Source organism: Pezoporus flaviventris, unplaced genomic scaffold (assembly GCF_033815535.1).
Source record: "Pezoporus flaviventris isolate CSIRO_AGI_PZ_B2104156 unplaced genomic scaffold, CSIRO_AGI_Pfla_v1 ptg000015l, whole genome shotgun sequence".
Classification (NCBI taxonomy): Eukaryota; Metazoa; Chordata; class Aves; order Psittaciformes; family Psittacidae; genus Pezoporus; species Pezoporus flaviventris.
Window position 1 is genome coordinate 4,474,217 of NW_026892563.1, and position 17,135 is coordinate 4,491,351.

General features: G+C 41.0%; 1 long non-coding RNA gene across 2 annotated transcripts; it reads left to right on the forward strand.

Annotated features, from left to right (window-relative positions):
• The first annotated feature begins 196 nt into the window (after window positions 1-196).
• Window positions 197-11,132, forward strand: LOC133269259 (uncharacterized). 2 transcript variants are annotated; one of them, XR_009743390.1, is made up of 3 exons: window positions 197-4,349; window positions 6,363-6,470; window positions 8,442-11,132. It is a non-coding gene; the product is annotated as an uncharacterized LOC133269259 (long non-coding RNA). The 2 variants fall into 2 exon arrangements; XR_009743389.1 differs by having other exon boundaries at window positions 9,833-11,132.
• Window positions 11,133-17,135: the final 6,003 nt, after the last annotated feature.

Here is a 17,135-nt window from a genome sequence, read left to right on the forward strand (position 1 = left end):
AGCCCTTCATGTGTTCCTTCAGGACAGATCATGAATCTGTTTGCACCTCCCTAGCTCCCAGGTAAAATGGATTCCTATTTTTAAGACACAATCTGTGGGGGAAGAGGGCTAGATTTACTGCTAGCAAATCTAGTGGGCAGATTTACTGACCTTTTGCTGTTTCAGATCTCCTTAAACATCCTTGTATCAGCTAGGATCAGGCTGCAGAAGTTACATTTTTGTGGAAGAAATCAGACTTACATTTTGGCAATATTTTGGATGGTTTGGGCCAGTTCTAGGGAGAGAGAAGAATTGACCGAAGGCAATTTCCCTTTCAGTTGTGTATATCTCTTCCCTTTGCAATTACAAACAGGCCACCTCCTTTAAGACCTGACTGCCCAGCATTCATTATGCAGATAGGGTCCAGCATATGTAGAAAACTAAAGGTAGGATAAAATTACTTTTGTTTCCTTTAATGCAATTTAGCAGCTGAAAAGTGTCAGTTTCCCCTCCAGAGATTCAGGCACTAGATCACAAATGACTTCTGGGATCTAAGGCATAATTTTTATACAGGCTGAAATTGATTCAGACATCTGATAGAACTGTTAAGCTGTGAGAAAGTGCTGCAAGACATTGTGCAGAGCAGAGCCATGAGAAGAAAGGTTAAGATTGCTGGAGAAGGGAACAGTGTTGACAAAAGATAATCAAGTAGCTCAAGGGTTCTTCAAGAGCAAACCCATGAAAAACATACAAAATCCTATAGAAACAAGACCAAGTAGCCTGAGGATGGCAGTTTAGCAACGTCAGTGATCTAAGCAGCAGCAGAAGCCAACCTTTCCCTTCCCTTTGTGACTGAAGGCTGCCCAGCCAACAGTGACTCCTTGGGTGCCTTTATCAGGGTGGCAAGCACATTAGCTTGTTAGCTCTATCTACACATTGTGAATATTGACCAATAAATCATAAGTTTTATTCTTCTTTTAAGCTGCAAAATCCATGGTGCAGAAGCTTGGTACATAGCAAAAAGCACCCCAATGAAATGACCCAGAGGAGGAAGGTTACAGAACAATGGAGAACTATTGACTATGAGCAGCACCTTCTCCTTTATCACCCTTTGAGAACCACTGCCTTAGGAAAAAAAGGAGGAGTTAGAAAAGCATGAAAACAAGTTCTGAATTTATATTCATCCTTTATTGCAAATTGCTGAACGAGGCGAGTTTATGTGTTTCCTTCTAGCCTTGCCATAGCCAGCCAGCAAAGGGTGTGAGCTAATTGTTAAATTCAGTTCAACAAGTTCCTCATTAGGGGGAAATTACCTGAGTTTGAAATCTGCTAATTTTCCAATCAGGGTGAGTGTTTGCACTTGTGATTTGGAAATAATTAACACATGGTATAACATCAAAGCCTGTGTAAAGGCTAATGGTAGAAGGACTAATTTCCTTGGCATGAAAATGGCGTGGTTGGTTTCCTCAGAGCTCTATCACTATCCTTTCAGTATTGGTATCTGCTGTGTAGGGTGTTCTGGTATATATTTAGATTGGTTCTCTGCAGAGTTGTACTTTTTAATTTTGAAAAATTGAACCCTTATGTTCCAGGGCTATGAGTAATATTTTCATTTTGAAAGGTGCTACATTTATTGCTTTTTTCTTCATGTCAATGCAGACTTTTGCACTATTACTTGCATCTATTATCTCTAAAAGGCGATCATAAATCATCATTTTAGACTAGGGCTTAAGCCTAAATTCTGCAAGATTTAAAATGTATGTTTCCAGGAAAGCCATATTCTAGTCCTCAAGGGCATTCCTAGGACTGTGAATGACCTATAGTATTTAGAAAGAAAGGGTATCCAGGTAGGACAATTAATTCGGAAAGCAGATGTGTACATGGGAGAAACAAAAGTAGCTGGAAAACACAAACAAATTTTCTACTTTAAAGTTTCAGCTATTGATATAACCTGATCATCACCACTTCTATGTCTTATCACATAATATTAGCTGGTCTAAACCAGGTATTATTTCTGGTAAACAATACTACCTTTATAGCTTAGACCATAGCACTAGTACAACTCAGAGCATTAGTGACTTCTCACCATGAAGCTTGCAAGGGAGAGGGATTTAATCTCTGGTAGTTGAGTCAGCTGCACCCAAGGGTGTCCTTAGTCCTGCTGGTGTGAGTATATTGTGGCTTATTGACAAGATGGGTGTGACGTGACAGCTACCAAGGAGAAGAGTCCATTCCATGTAAGCAGGCAGCATGCAGCAGAACACAGCTGTATAATCTGGACTCGTGTCTAGTCTAGAAGCAGTCCAGTTTGGCCACAGGCACAGTGACACAGAGTGCGGTAAATGAGGTCTGCTCGCCCACAGTTAGCATCACCTTTACACCCCTAAGACCTTCAAGCAGAGCCTCCCACAAAAAAAAAAAACAAGCCAGCAAAGGTAGGGTAGCTTTAAATGGTATCTGATCTACCAAGGCTTCATCAAGCAGCATCCTTTAGGCAGGAAGGCTGCCCTGCAAAGATCTAGGAGGAAAATGTGGGTTTTTCTGCCCTGTCTTCTCCAATGTCCATGGGTATCTATGGCAACTGTTTGCACTGAGATAGGAATTGTGTTTCAGGTACATATGAGTCAGCAGTTGGGAATTCTCTTACTGGATTAATGTCTCCAACTTGGATAACCTGTTTTGAACACTTCCAGTACCTTAATTGCTCAGAGCATTCTCTCTCAAAGCTTTTTTTGATGAACGTAAATAGAGCTTGCATTTCTTCTTTCACAGAAAAAGCATTTGTGATTTGTGTCTATGCCCATCAAGTAGCATTCATGCTGCCAGAAATGCTACACACAGGTGGTAGGGATTTGCATTTTCATGCGAGCTGATGACGACTCCCCTTCTCGGTCAGTTCTGCTTTTTATAGCTCATTGCTTATGAATTACTGTTGCTTCTGAAATTCTGGGCTGTGATTCTCATATCCATTTTTCTTTTGCTCTGTTTCTGATCAGCTGCCTACTTTTGTTCATGACATCATCTGCTGCTGCTTCTGTGCTTCAGGAGAAATTGTTAACATCTGAATCAGTTGCTTTGGTTATAGACAATATTTCCTATGTCAGATTCCCAGAACTGTGAGAGCATCTTCTTGTCTCTCTCTCATATAGAGCATCCCCTTTTCCTTGCTCATACGTAACGTGAAAAAGAGCATAAGCAAGTGAGTCTGAGAGGCTAATACATTAAAATTCATGTTTTTAATTGGAGATTATTGCTTGTTTTTCTGAGGTTATTTATTTTCTCTGCGTAACTTATCTTTTACTTCCAAAAAGGATCGAGTTTCAAGCTCTGGCCAAGTAACCCTTATTTCACAAGAAACACATTGGCCATTTCACTCCAGTTCTGACTGAGCAGCTATTGTGTTACAAAAGACACACCTGGCAACTGGGGGCTCATTTTTTTCTGTCGTGCCAGCTGCCTTGGAAGTTGCTGAGGAACCCAAATGCACAAGCAAGGAAAATCAAAGCCATCAGGTTATCTGCCAGACAGGAGTCCTGCCTGTGGTCTGCCTGTGGATAACATTAAGGAGATAAAGCTCAACCAACTCTTTCTCTCTTCCTCTCTCATCCTTTTGGTTATGTGCTTCTTTCTATTAGGCAACCTCTTATTTCATGCTCCCTCTTCCCTTTGAAATTCTCTTCTTGGAGGCCTAAAGATTGCAGTGTCCCACCTGCAGGGGCAAAAATGGCCCCTACCACCAAAACGGGAGATGTCTGAAAAAGTCCCCTGGTGAGATGACGCCTTGTTTGGCTGCCTGCTGAGGACCCAAGGCAGCTCCAAGCCCTAAGGTAAGTGGCTGTGACATTACAATGGTCTTTGCTGTCAGTATAATTATGCATCAGAAAATCAAGCAGCTTCTGGAAGCTAGTAGTAGTTTCTTAAAAATAGTAATGAGTTAAATGTTAGTTGCTCTTTTACCAGCAAATTGTGGATGTCAAATGTGCACACACACACACAACTGCCTCCTATAATTCATCTACTTTTAACCACTTGTACAGATTAAATTGAGTGACATGCAAAACAGATATTAAAGACATATGAATACTAAGTTGAGCATATCAAATGAAGGTTTTGGGGAGTTATGTCTGATCCAACATAGAAATTATTTGACTGTAAGTTTTATACTGATATTTCCAAATCACCACTGGGGCTATCAAGCCATTCTCTGGTTTTAACGTAAATTGACCTTTTGTTAAGCATTGGCCCAGCAGATAGCATCCCCTCGAAGGAAACAGACAGGCACGTGCTTTGTTCGGATCCTCCAACTCCTGAACAGCCAATGCAGGTCTTCATATTACAAGGCAGCAACTAGCATAAGAAACAGCTCCCAAGTTAGCCTTGCCTCTGCCATATGGTGCCCTTGCCTACAGCTTCTTCAGAAAAACTCTGTTTATAATCCATTGGAAAGGAGTGAATTCAGATTTTTCTTGAAATGATGGTAATGGGATTTTGAATTGCTTTTGTAATGTTAAAGAACAGACAATGCTAGTAGTGTACCAACAGCCCCATCATCGTTTTTAGCCTGTCTCCCTCTCAAGGAAAGAATGCTGATAAATTGAGAGAGATTAAAAGGATTTAATTTGGATTTATCTTTCTTAATTTTCAAGACTTAAACCCACCCTTTGAATGCTTCTTTATGAGGAAGTGATCTGAAATCTTTATTAGTTTAATAGGATTTGGCTAATATTACAGCCTTTATCCAATACTCAAGCTGGATTTCCATCAACAGTCTAAACAGATTTCCCTGACACTAAGGCAAATCCTCTCTGTAAACAATTGTAGCTGCCTAACACAAGCCTTGCTACTAGTGCTTTCCCTCCACATGAGTAAGCGATGTCTGTAGAAACCCTCTCCTAAGGAAAGGTGAGGCAGGTGTGACTAAGTGCCAACTACCTGCTTGGTTTTCCATTATGTCATGTGATTAATTATGTCCAAATTTTCTTTTCTTCTCTCTGCATTCTTCTTCCACCTAAAAGTGGGTGAAGAACCCCTGTAATTTTGTCACAAAATCTGCAGTGAGAGATGATTAATAAAATTTCACTGACCACCTTCTCCCGTCTCTAAATTCTTGTATTCCTGGGAAGCTACAAGCTGACCATACAACAGCTGTCTCCATCCCTGAGCTACTTGCAGAGTTTTCCCTCTTTTCCAGCTACTCGTAACAGTTAAAAATGGCAAGCATGTGCAATGTGGTGTTCCCTCTGTCTCTTGCATCTCCTTCTGTTTGCCTTATATTGCAGGTAGAAGAAAATCTGGGTTTGTAATCTACACTGTCCTGTGTTTCGAATATTATTTAGCAGGGAACCAATACCCATTTTGCTTTTCTAGGACATATTATGACAGCTGTGAATTTTTTAAATTGTGAAAATAATTATCAGAAAAATAAAATATTTCTCATGGAAAAAAAATGTTAAGCATCCCCCATTGTGATCTCAATGAGCAAAATGCCTCATTTTTCCTTCTGATACATAACATCTGCATCCTGCATATCCCCAAGAAAAGCCTGTTTTGTCTGGTCTTTGGTGGTTCCATACATCAGTAAGAGCTAGCTCAAGTTAACTTGATTATTTTTTAAAGCTAACATGCAGTTTTCAACAGCATGTGCAGAAGTGGCTGACAGAGCAAGGGAAAGGGAGCTACCAGAGAGGTGTTGATGAAGCAGGGCCAGTCACCAGGGGTAATAGCTATCATTCCCCAGCAAGTCTCAGCCTCATTTAACCTGTTTTTACTAATATTTAATTTCTTTTTATTCTACAGTATATTTTTATTTAATTTATTTTAAAATTTATTTAATGTAATTTATTTTATTTTATTCTAAAGTTTTTACAGGGGCTGCAGTACTATACCTTGAGAAGGAACTTTCTTCTGCTCATGAAGGCAAAATCATTGTATTTGAGGTAAATCCCCACTCTGGTTAGAAAGGTAGAAAAGAATATGATTAAATAATTGTGTGTCACTGTCCTTCCTCCCCCTGTCGTTTCACATTTCTTCTCAGATGAGGAATGGAACGTAGTGCCCACAGGGTAAGGCAGTTATTTCGGAGTTTACAGACTATCACTGCCGAATGCTCAGTGACTCCACCTAAGAACAAGTAGCTTCTGAAAGGTGAACCCCCTCCCTCCTAACTTTCCAATAATCACATTACCAGCAACAGCAGTTTGAGGCATCCAGCGTAACATCTGGGACATGCAGATGCTCTGAAGAATAGAAAGTCAAGGAATTCCTATGGGTAGGCGCTCGCGGCAAGTCGTGACTTACCCACAGGCAGTCCTCAGTCGAACCCACGTCAGTCACTAGATGGCACACTTAAACAACGCACTGCGCTTCCTTACCTTGCGGCACAGGTGCTGGGCTGCGCCGGAGACCTTCTCCCACGGGGGACAAGGGATTCTTTGATGCACAGTCTTCTGCTGTGTACCTTGTATTTTTATTGCAGTTTCCTGTCTTCATTGGTAAGCTTCCAATTTATTATTAGCACGGCTTTAAGCTGAAAGAGGGTAGATTCAGACTAGATAGTAGGAAACAATTCTTCCCTGTGAGGGTGGTGAGACACTGGCACAGGTTGCCCAGAGAAGCTGTGGCTGCCCCATCCCTGGCAGTGTTCAAGGCCAGGTTGGATGGGGCTTTCAGCAACTTGGTCTAGCGGAAGGTGTCCCTGCCCGTGGAAGGGGGTTTGGAACTAGATGACCTTTAAGGTCCCTTCCAAACCAAACCATTCTGTGATTCTACAATTCTCTGCCTTTAGTTACAGTTAAATTAGTCTTTTCATCTTTAATTTGGGACAATGGCTCATTTCAGCTGCTTTGAGGAATGTCTGCAAAAAGTGCTATGAATCTGGCTTGTCACTCCAGTAGCAGTCACACAGCTGCAAGGTTAGGGGGATGTATGATTTATCTGGGGGGAAAATAATACATTGTGCAGCCCCTCTTGGACACTGTTTTGAAAGAGCAATTTTACAGAACATTTGTATCCTTCCATCATTTTATTTACACTCCCCAATTATTTAGCAGGACTTTTTGTTGTTATCACTGCTACTGATAACATAAGCAGTAATCAAAGTGGTTTTCCTTCTAACCATCCCTGTAGAGAAAAAAACGCATCTCAAACCAGGTGATGGGCAGAAATTTCAGTTGTTCTTGCTGTATTAGTCCTGCCAGGTGGGCATGACATCTTTACTGTACAGCCTACCTTTGTGTTGCAAAAACCCCACAAATTCAATGAAGTTACTTGTACTGCACCTTTTACTCTGACTTTCAGCCTTGACGACACAAGACTGTCTACAGGCCATGAATCCATATACACATACTTGAACTCTGCCCTCTAAGTGGAACCACTGGTGCCAGAACCCAGAGCTGGTTCCCCAGCTTGTGTCAAAGTCTATCCTCTGCTTGGCACAAAGCAAATAACTCCTTGGAGATGCATTTTTACAGCTTGCCAGCCTGGAGTCATGTTTTAAATTGGATCAGCATTTGTAAGGCAAATCTCCTAATCGTGTTTCTAATAATGCCTGGGGCTGCCCAGAGGGCTGATCTATGAGCACTCTGGTGGGGAAGCTTAAGGTCATGATGTGTTTCAGGAGTACACCTAACACTCCTCAGCTTCCAGCAGGTTTTCAGCCCATGCGACCAGCCTAGAGCTAGGCCAAAATGGGAATAATGAAGATATCAAGTACTCAAAAAAAAAACCAAAACACAACCAACCAACCATGGCACAGTACAAATACACCCTATGGAGCCATGCTACCTGCCAAATGTTTGTGGAGATACTGTTCCTGATGCTTAATGTGAAATCTCCCCCAGTCTTCGTTTGGGAACAGTCCTTAAATTTGGCCATCAGTGATCTCTATACTGTATGTTGTTTCCTTCAAATTAAAGCTTTTAGAGAATTTTGCCAACAATTAGAGAGAACATGCCTACATCTCCTCTTTTCTCCTTGCACCTGTAATGAAGTACCTGTCATGGCTGTCCCAGGGATTTGTTCTTTTACACTGTTGATGGACATTGTGACAGACAGAGGAAAAGATTCTATTTCGTACAAAGAAGTAACATAATTCACTGCCCTAATTCCACAGTCTGTGGTGCTGAGGGGTTGGAGCATTTTAAAGACATGCTGCAATTTGCCATCTAGGAGGATTCAGTCATGCAGAGTAACTGTGCTCAACCTTGCTGGTTTTCACCTTATATTTCTGGTTTAGAGTAGGATGTATAAAATCCAGACTCAGTGTGCCCTCTAGTGAAAGCGTATTCTTTCCTTCTGATTAAAAAAGCATTATCAGAATTTAATGTCCTAGTTTTTTTCTCCCTCTAAATATGGCTACAGAGACTGCTGACAGCACTTACTAGTGTAAAAAAAAATCTTCACAGCAACCTCTTTTGTTAGACAGCAATACTATCTAGTGATGCATGTTATCCATCTCATTTTAGTTGGTGGTATCTGGTAACTTAAGGTCCTGAAGTCTTACTGTGTGGCAAGAAAAAATTAAGCTGGGGCAGAGGAGGAGGAAGAAGAGAACCAGGACTAGTGCTCACACCTGCAACCTTTTCTCCATGGGTCCTTTTTCCTTGAGCACTTTCTACTATGCCAAAAGACTGCAAGGTGTAAAAACATGCAGCAACTATTTTGTATCAACTAATGCATACAGTACACAGGTACAACTAACAGTCTACTCAGCTAAGTATTACTTAAGTGTTAACTATTACCCAAGTACTTTAGTACAGGTTACTCCACTGAGTATTGCAAATATTATCAGGCAAGCAGCTGTTGGTCAGGAAGGGAACTTTTCATTTCCATGGCTCTTTAGAGTGGATCATGACCCCTTGTCCGGCCAAGCTGCTGTCTGCTGAATCTCTGCCTTCTTTCTGAGGGTGCTGCATCTTTCCCCCCTCCCTAGTATTTTCCAACTAACTTACTGCTGCCACAATTTCACTTCTCCCTGCATACTTACTTTCATATGGCTTTAGCTTACACACTTTCTTGCAGCTGGACAACTTTGTAACCAAAACTCAGCCAAGGTATCACAGCTGTGTCCCCACAAAAGCAAGCCTTGGGTCTTCACAGGCAGCTGAACATCTGCACTGCTGTTTGGTGTTTGAAAGTTAGCTGCACATTTCCACCAGAACAGAGACATTATATTGCTCTCTGTTGTGACACCTAGACTGGTGTTATACTGACCATTAACAGTGGGGGGTTTGAATTCTGATTAGGGCAGGTTAGACTACTAGCTCTTTGGATATTTTGGTACTGTCATGAAGTTCATGCTAGGCAGCTCATTGCAACACCAGCAACAGAGACCTTGAATTAACCATCGCTTATATCACTGAAAGTCTTTCTGATAAAACACACTGGTTTTGATTTCTGAAAAAAAAATCTTCTAGTGATAGAAACTGTCCCACAGGCTCAGATAGGTTGTCCCAGTGATTGCTTTAACCCCTTAAGAAGGACCAAGTGCACCAGAATGTTTTCAGCAAGACATGCTGATTTTGAAATAGACTGTGAAAGATGTGAACAACAGATTTTGTGGTGGAGTCTTTTATAGAGAACAAAGAGAGTATTAGAATCCACCTTGTGAAAGTTCAGACGTACAGGAAGAAGACCAAGCTTTTTGAATAGCAGAGCAGAAAAGCCCCCAGGTAACTGATAACTAAAAGAAGCACTTACTTATCAGAAGCCACACATATGGAGAACGAAGAATATGATCTTGGTGGGGCAGCTGGAAAAAAAATCTTTGATTTGCTGGTTAATCAGAATGTACTGCAGGGAAATCAATATAAGGATAATCTCATTTGCTATTTATTTCTGGCTCATATTTTCACAGGCTTGGAAATACGCTTTTCATCAGTCATCTACTCTGGAGAGGAACGGCATGAATCTCAACGCTTCTGCTATTTTCACCTGCAAAATATTCAAAATTGTTTCTGCAGAAGCTATGGGCAGCAGTAGGGGACATTTATTTAAAGAAATTTGGAACAATGGATCGCTAGTGATTAAAATAAAAATGGAAATTACATTCCAGATGCAGGAGGCAAATGAGTATTTCATTTATGATACTTTGCCATTTAGCATGTATGAACCAACTCCGAGCGGCTGCATTTTGGAAATTTTGAAACCTGGTTGTCTTTTGAATCCTATGAAAAATGTAGATTCAGGCTCCGTGTTTTATGCTAATGTGAATAGGTGAAGGAGAATACCAGTTTGTAGAAACAAGGGAATTAGCATGTGAATGGGGAGTATTGGACTTCTCCCTCTTGAAAAGGCAGCTTTCAAAGTAGAAACTGGGATTTAAATCTCACACTGATTTTTCTCTTTTCATATCCTCAAATCATGTTACTTGCAGTGCATTAACAGCCTTTGAGCCTGTACCCCATTGGGCTACAGGTGCTGTCATTTTAACTAATAGCTATAATCTACAAATCTAACAATCAATGAACTAACCTGTTTTTTCCACCACCGCCCCCCTCCCTTCTTAATTCTACTCTTGGATCTCAGTTTCAGTTTTCAGGACTGACGGTTATAAAAATACTTGCAAAGAAAGAAGCTGACTGTGAGACCAGCCTGGACTCCCTCCTTCCTCATCAAATCCTGTTTTTTCAGAGGACTGCATTGTCAGCCTCACCAGAGAGGTTTGCTTCCAGTGCTGATGTATTCCTTGCAAACAAAACAAGCTTGCAGCAGCATGTTGATGAATAAGCTAGATTGCAGTGACACAGGAGAATTAGTGCCTACTGAAGGGAGACAACTTGTGGAGATAGTTTCAGGAATGCTTTCAGCATAAGCGGCCATCCACATGTCTAAAACTGCACAGCTCAAACAACTTAGTCCCATACTGCTACAGATCAAGCCATCTTCAGCAGAGACTACATTCGCATTCTCTGCTCATGTGAAGTAAAAATTCAGGAATCTCTGCTGTGACTGAAACTCCCCAATGAAAGCAGATTTTTGCCTTCCGAGCTCTTCTCCTCCCTCTCCCCCACCTCCATTCCCCTGAATTAGCCATAGCAACCTGCCCTGCATTTCAAACACCTGCTTGCATTTATTCAATGGTGTGACAGTTTGCTTTCCTTCATTGCATTTTATTTGCCTTTGTTTAATGATTAAAGCAAACCAAAACCGTTGTAGCAGGTTTTAAGCGCCTTCTTCAGCAAAGAACAGAGCTTGCAGTAAGTATGATCTGGTGGCATGACACTCCTGCCTCTGCCAGCACCAAAGCTGGGCCACTTTGGGCTGCTCCCAGGACAAGCCCTGCAAATATGACTTGGTATGATGCTCTCTGCCCCACCCAGCCTGCTTTTATCTGCAAATACATCTACATTATTTTGAAAACAACATTTTAATTGACAATAAAATGGAGATTTTTCACGTTTAGTCCTCTTACTTGTTTGGGGTAACCACAGTAGTCTTCTTACAAAGTAACACTAATCTGAGGTCTGTAGCAACTGGATGTTCCTACTGCATTAAAAAAGAGTGGTGGCTAAAATCCACTTCTGCTGCATTGCCAGTTGGAAGGGTGGCAGGAGGTGCAGCTATATTATGCTGCTTTAAGTGTATAAAGTTCCTTTTTCTCCTGACAATGCCAGTGTTTGCCTTTCTGACTAAACGACTGACTCTGAGGCAAAGCTGCTTTGCTCCTAGGGGGAATGTAAGTCACTCAATAAAACAAGTGTTTACAGTGGTAAGATTACAAAGGTTGTTTGTGTTTGTTTGTTTTTAAAATGAATATGGACTTGTCTTGATTGCCCTACTGGGCAAGAAAAGTTTTCTAATTAGTTCACTGAAAATCTTGAATGGTACAGAACCAGTGTTGGAGCTGCCTTGTAACAAGATGCAGTGTCTCCCAAAAGGATTTAATTGAGGCACCTGTGATCTCCTCAAGAAGAGGCAATTTAGGTGGTAGCTGGGAGGAGGGAATGCACCATTTTTCAGTTCAAGTCACCTTTACCATCCTTTGAAAGCAACACCTGGTGTCACGTTCCTAAATCTGCTTTGCACTTTGCTAATTTCAAGGAACTCCCACCTGACATCTGTGTCAGTCTAACCTTGCAGTTAGTCAGGCTGTGCTTAAAGATGAGATACAGTAACATGGCTGAACAAATCTGCTGAAAGGAGTTCCACTATTACCCTGGTTTCTTTGCAGCTCTGGAGAGTATCTGTAACCTCTTCACTGTTTTGGTGAGAAGCAGGGAAGTAGGAGCACTTCTCTGCTTCTGCAAACTCTGGCATAGCCTGAGGTTGGGTTTGCCTTCAGCGGGGTAAGGCGGCATTCCAGGAAAAGTGAGGTGGGACAGTCCCTCATTGCAGCTGAGGTGCTTGTGGCAAGGTGTGAGCCTGATACAGCCACAGCCACCTTCTGCAATATCAGTATATGTGGTCAGGAGACTTTCTGGCAAAGCATTTTAACAAAAAGTATTGTAAAAAATTGAGACGATGGACTCTTCATTAGGGACTGTAGAGACAAGACAAGGAGGAATGGGTTTAAACATAAAGAGGGGAAGTTTAGGTTAGATATAAGGAAGAAGTTCTTTACTGTAAGGGTGGTGAGGCACTGAAACAGGTTGCCCAAGGATGTTGTGAATGTTCCATCCCTGGCAGTGTTCAAGGCCAGGCTGGAAAGAGTCTTGGGTGACATGGTTTAGTGTGAGGTGTGCCTGCCCATGGCAGGGGAGTTGGAAATTGATGATCTTAAGGTCCTTTCCAACCCTAAATATTCTATGATTCTATGACAAATATACTCATTTTAAACAAATTCCTTCATGGAAGGAATGGGCTGAGATAACAAATAAATATGGAAACACAAAGCAATTCTCAATGTTAATGTTAAGTAACAACAAATATGAAAATCAACTTCATAATTCCTATTTTATAATCATAGGATTACAGACTGGTTGAGGTTGGAAGGCACCTCTAAGATGAGGAGAACCTCCCTTGTACAATACCCTTGCTCAGGCAGGGCCACTGAGAGCTGACTGCCCAAGTCTATGCCCAGACATCTTTGGATATTTCCAAGAATGGAGACTCCAGTGTCCCTGGTCAATCTGTGCCAGGACACAGTCCAAGCTCTCTCAGTCTTTTCTCACAGGAGAGGCGCTGCAGTCCCTTCATCACCTTTGTGGCCCTTCTTTGGACTGTCTCCAGTATGTCCACGTCTCTCTTATACTAGGGAGCCCAGAGATAGACACAGCACTCCACGTGGGGCCTCACCAGTGCTGACTAGAGGGGAAGGATCATCTCCCCTGGCTTGCTGATAGTTCTGGCAATAATCATAACAACTGAAATATTTCACTTCTTTTCACAACTAAAATTATTTTGAAGGATGATACTAAATGACTTTGTAGAAGAAAAACATTTTGCATTTAGTTTTTCTGATAACTTGGTGAACTCAAATCTGTACGATCAGAATTGCAACTATGATACTCATGAATACATGAGATGTGATTTGGTAGGGAGATGTCATTTGAATGAAAAGGACAGAAATGGTGTGCATTGCCTAATGTTTCTGCAGTCAGAATCCAATAGCTTGCTGACCATCACTGCAGCACATCTAAACCATTTCACACACAATAGTCACCTAATCCGTTTATGTGACTTACAACATGTCTGTGAGAGGGAAAGGGGCTCAGTTTCACCTGTATAGTGAGGCATTTATTTGGGAGGAACAATACTTGATATTCTTATGGCATTACATTTTCAGCTGATACTGTATAGTAATGAAAACATTTTTCATGTAAAAATAAAAACTACAATAAGATAGTCAAAATCTGATCTCAACCAGTGAAAAATTATAGAATAGGTCTAGCAAGGTGGTGAATACCATGCCATTATAACCAGTGAGCCAGAAGACAAATAAATCACCTGAAAAATGCAGCCTTACGCCAAAGTATTGTTATCCTTCCCCTCTGTGCCTGGCTCAGAAAGATTACTTTTCATGTTAACAGAACTGGACTCCAGCTTCCACTTAGATACATTAGGAAAGATAGTGAAGGGTGACACTAGTCCGCTTATGTGTCACTCAGAGTGATGTGAAAGTACCAAGACAAGGACAATTTCTGAGAGCAACTCCCTCCAGTGCTGCTTTTTCTCAGGTGATTGCTGATTCCATGGCTGCCTGGATGCTTTCTGTAGAGAGGTCCATCTTATATTTTACACTGAATCTTATCTGGAAATGTGAGTTGTGGTCCCCAGAGGGTAACAGCTGTAGCACAAACAAGGCATAGGGTATAGATATCTAGGCCTGCTTATGCTGTAGCTTCAGTTATGGGTGCACCTGATAAATCTTTTTTTTCCTTTCCCCTCACTTAGAAAAAGTAATTTTGTAATCTTATCTTATTCATTATGCATGTGTAACATCAAACTACCAGAAGTCAATACCCATGAAGTGGTTAAGGGCTGGTGAATGTCTGCCGAACACAACTGAAAATGGCCTCTAAAGGCAAGCATATAGCAACTGTAACAACAAAAATGGTCTATGCTCTTCATTCTGCTTTTCAGTGTGTCCATCCCACACCACTCCCAGCTTCAGCTGAGAAGAAAAGCATTAAAACTACACAGATGTGGAAATGTTGCTAATCATTTGAGTCTGACACCCTCAATTCAATTGCTTAATGAAGTGTAAATATTACTCTGGACCACCTGTGGTTCCAATCTTATCTATGTCCACATTCATATCCTTATCTAATCAGGTGCAGACCTGAGTGATGATGCAACATGGAGAAAGTAAGACTTCCAGATAGTCAGATCTCTGCACAGAATCAATTTTTCACCTGAAAAATGGCATTTTATGACTCCTGTTATCGCAAAGCGCACAGTTTTCTCCCCACCCACGAAGCTCTCCGGCTATGTTTTCCCACTGCTCATCAAAATAATTTGCAAAACAAGCTGCACATTATGTTTAGTAGGCAGAACATTTGTTTTGTTTTTGTTTTTGTTTTTTTGCTAAATTACGGTATTTTCCAGTCCCATTCTTTGAGCAAGCCCTGTATAGGGACCCAGGATATTTTACCTAATGGTACTCCTAGAAAAGCCACCAGCTATTGGCAGCCGGCCTTCAAGTCTGAATTTAGGCCTAAATACACTTACCAGGATCAAGTTCATGCATATGCCAAATGAACATAATGCATTTACTTCTTCCTTGAACTATGTATATTAAAACAAACTAAAATGTCATGGGATTCTTATTTGGCATTGGTCTTGAGCCCCACTATAGGCATGGATCTGAGCAATCATGCTTGCATCCTGATCTGACTTCCCACGGTTAAGAAGAACTGGAAACTACCATCATGATGAAAAAATGGCTGTACAATACCTACCAGATAAGCTTATCTCTAACCAAAACCTAGCACTACTATAACCATGACAAAGGTTTCTTGTAGTAGTGAGGAGACACAAACTTCCTTAATTGTTCTCTTCTTTCTCCTTGCAGAACTTCATCTGCTGGAAGTTATGCTTAGGGCTACTTTGTTAAGTCACTGTACACAGATATAACTACTGTACTTCCCTATTTTCTCCTCTAGACCAATTTTCTCCTCTAGACCATTCTATAAGCTAAAGTCTGCAAACTACTGCAGAAAAATCAAGTAAAATATATCTTGCTGTTTACAGTGAAGGGGAACTCCCGAATCTTGCAAAAAGTAGTATCAGCAGAAGGTGAAAAAGTGGATTTGAAGTCCAAGATGTCACCAAAAGGACAAAGATGATGTTTAACCTGTGCTATGCAAACCGGTTCAGTTTCTTTACTGTGCACTTCCAAATCAGTAATAAATAAACTGAATAAATATATGATAATGGGACCAATAAAAGCTTATTGGTTGAAAAAATGTGGAAAAGTAGTTTTAATACAGAAATTGGAGAAACTACAGTCATTAGTTTAAACTTCCCATGGGCTCAAGTTAAGCCTAAAAGTCCCACCAATTCATGTGTAAATCTATAGAGTGAAAAAGCCCAATGATCAGTAAGAACCATCGGCTAATAAAACATACCAAGTCAGACAAACCTGATACCCAAACCCACTGTAATTACGTGTGTGCTATATAAAGGCATTCTAGTGCATGTAAAGCTTATCGATTTTAGAAAAGCACTTGATATGACACTGAATTAAAAAAAATCTAGCATTTCGTGCATGAGATACAAGGAAATATCGTAAGGGGCGAAAAGTAGACAGATCGATGTGGAAGAACAATGTAATGTATCACTGCATCCCCAGAGGGCAGAGCTGCTATTGGAATAGAGGCCCTTTTCAGCCCGTTTTCTACTGCCAAGATCTGGGAGAGGAGGTAATCAGAAAATGCACTTGTTCTTCCCCAAAACTATCTCCTTTTTGTTTGAGAGGAAAATGGCTGATAATTAATTACAAAGAGTGTATTTAGAATCAGAATTTTTCTTAATTTGTTTGTCTCTTGGCACACAGACACTTCTGGAAAGTGCAGCCTAGGAGCAGGGATTACACTCTGAAATATTTTTCACATTCAGAAAGTTCCACAATGACAAGCATGACAGTTCTTCCCAGTTGTCTCTGGAGATCAACTTCTATATTATTTTGTTTAAAGAATCCCATGAAATAGGTGGATTCTCAAAGAAGAGTGTTTTGTTGTTTCTACTATGGAATTCCTGGAATCTTTAGTTCACCTTATGGGTTGCAGTGAAGCCAAAAAGCATCAGTTTCAGGACAGTCCATAGGGCAGAGCTGTGAGGCATGAAAGCCTTTGAAAACGTCCTTCTCTGGTCCTCCAGCATGCTCAAAAAGATGTCAAGTACCAGCATAAACATGAATGACTTCCTGTGATACTATGGTGATTTTCAGACAAAGCTGGCAGCTTCTTCTTGAAGGTCTGGGTGCACAGAAATAAACGTTCTATGTAAAATGAACAGAAAGTCCATTTTGCTCCAGCTGAGGATTTTCAGAGCCAAGATGACTCAAATCTATTCCCCTAAATGGCAGAGGTTTTTCTATTTATCTAAGAATACAAGCACTTCTGCTGCATGGCAAATTCCACGTAGCAAGATCTAACCCCTTTTCAGCTTTTTCCTCACAAGGCCCCTGCAGGCTTCAATTTCTGCAAACAGAAAGGTGCTGAGATGATTTTCCCCAAAGATAAAGGTATGCCAGGTTGTTGTTACAGCAACTCAAA